The sequence below is a fragment of the Canis aureus genome, chromosome 8 (genome assembly GCF_053574225.1).
Source record: "Canis aureus isolate CA01 chromosome 8, VMU_Caureus_v.1.0, whole genome shotgun sequence".
In the NCBI taxonomy this organism is placed as follows: Eukaryota; Metazoa; Chordata; class Mammalia; order Carnivora; family Canidae; genus Canis; species Canis aureus.
In genome coordinates, this window is record NC_135618.1 from 17865867 (window position 1) to 17868182 (window position 2316).

The 2316-nt window shown below is 45.9% G+C and overlaps 1 pseudogene; it reads left to right on the forward strand.

The window, feature by feature from the left end:
- Window positions 1–413: 413 nt before the first annotated feature.
- Window positions 414–1784, forward strand: LOC144318228 (tubulin alpha-1A chain-like; annotated as a pseudogene).
- Window positions 1785–2316: the final 532 nt, after the last annotated feature.

The following is a 2316-nucleotide window of genomic DNA, read 5'->3' on the forward strand; positions in this document are numbered from 1 at the left end:
GGTAAGACAGCTCCAGGCAAGCCATTCAAGTTTTCATGAAACTATGGGGATTTCGTACTAACACCAAGAAAGCTCTAGGAAAATGGGGATGAATTGGTCACCCTAATGGAGGTTGAAGTTATGGGTGAGTGAGGGTGGCATCTAATTTCTGGCTAGGGAATGGAGGTACCAATCACTGAGATAGGCAAGGCAGGTGGGAAGAAAATGCTCAGTTTTATTTGGACATGTTGAGTTCAGGGGCTTATGGAACACCAAAGGAGAAATGTCTAGAAGACAGGTCCTTTTAAGATGCTGGTACCTGGCAGTTTCTCTTACATTGACCACCTAATAACCACCTAAGAGTCATACTGTAAGAAGCAACAACCTCTTCTCTTCCTCTCTGCCATCTGCTTGGCAGCCACAAAGCAGCAACCATGCATGAATGCATCTCCATCCATGTTGGCTGGGCTACTATCCAGATTGGCAATGTCTGCTGGGAGCTCTATTGCCTGGAACATGGCATTCAGCCCAATGGCCAGACGCCAAGAGACAAGACCATTGGGAGAGGAGATGACTCCTTCGACATCTTCTTCAGTGAGACAGGTTCTGGGAAGGATGTGCCCAGGGCAGTGTTTGTAGACCTGGAACCCATTGCCATTGATGAAGTTCTCACTGGCACCTACCGCCAGCTCTTCTACCCCGAGCAGCTAGTTCATCACAGGCAAGGAAGATGCTGCCAATAACTCTGCCGGAGAGCACTACACCATTGGCAGGGAGATCACTGACCTTGTCTTGAACCAAATTCAGAAACTGGCTGACCAGTGCACAGGTCTTCAGGGCTTCTTGGTTTTCCACAGCTTTGGAGGAGGAACTGGTTCCCAGCTCACCTCCCTGCTAATAGAATGTCTCTCTGTTGATTATGGCAAGAAGTCCAAGCTAGAGTTTTCCATTTACCCAGCCCTCCAGGTTTCCAGAGCTGTAGTTGAGCCCTATAACTTCACTCTCACCACCCACACCACCCTGGGGCATTCTGTGCCTTCACAGTAGACAATGAAGCCATTTATGACATCTGTCATAGAAACCTCAATATTGAACACCAACCTACACTAACCTAAAAAGGTTGGTAGGTCAAATTGTGTCCTCTATCACTGATTCTCTTAGATTCGATGGAGCCCTGAATGTTGATATGACAATTCCAGACCAACCTGGTGCCCTATCCCCACATTCACTTCTCTCTGACCACATGTGCCCCTGTCATCTCTGCTAAGAAAGCCTACCATGAACAGCTTTCTGTAGCAGAGATCACCAGTGCATGCTTTGAGCCAGCAAACCAGATGGTGAAATGTGATCCTCGCTATGGTAAGTACATGTCTTGCTACCTGTTGTACCATGGTGACATGGTTTCCAAAGATGTCAGTGCTGCCATTGCCACCATCAAGACCAAGTGTGCCATCCAATTTATGGATTGGTACCCTACTGGCTTCAAAGTTGGCATTAATTACCAACCTCCTACTATGGTACCTGATGAAGACCTGGCCAAAGTACAGCAAGCTATGTGCATGTTGAGCAACACCACAGCCATTGCTGAAGTCTGGGCTTACCTAGACCACAGGTTTGACCTGATGTATGGAACACATGCCTTTGTTCACTGGTATATGGATGAGGGCATGAAGGAAGGAGAGGTTTTTGAGGCACATGATGACAAGGTTGCCCTTGAGAAGGATTATGAGGAAGTTGGTGTGGATTCTCTTGAAGGAGAGGGTAAAGAAGAAGGAGGAAAATGCTTTTTATTATGGGTACCTTAGCTCAAGTCTTCTGGGAAACACACCTGAAGTGAGGAATAAAATACTATTCTTCATGGAGCAACTGGGCAGCACAGTCAAAAAGCCAGTTCTTGGTTTCAGCTCAGGTCATGATCTCAAGATCATGGGGTTGAGTTCCATATTAGGCTCTGTATTCAATGCAGAGTCTGCTTGAATTTCTTGTTCCCTTGTCTTCTGCCCCTTTCATTCATACCCTCTCTCTCCCTAAAATAAATAAATAAATCTAAAACAAAACAAAACACTGTTCTTCATTTGTAAGATGCAAGCCCAGCAAATGAGGGTAAGGAAAGGAGGAACAATGCAAGGAGAGACTCAAACCAATGTGATGAGCTGCACCAAAGCACTGACTGCCATCTTATAATGATCTGTGAAGAAACACAATAGAATGCTCAGCAGGTGTAACTGCAGGCCTTTTTGAAGGGCTGTACAAAGGAGATACACCTCAGAGTAGTCCACATGGGGTAGATGGGAGCATTGGGAATTTACTTTATCCTTTGCAACTCTTGAATCTCAT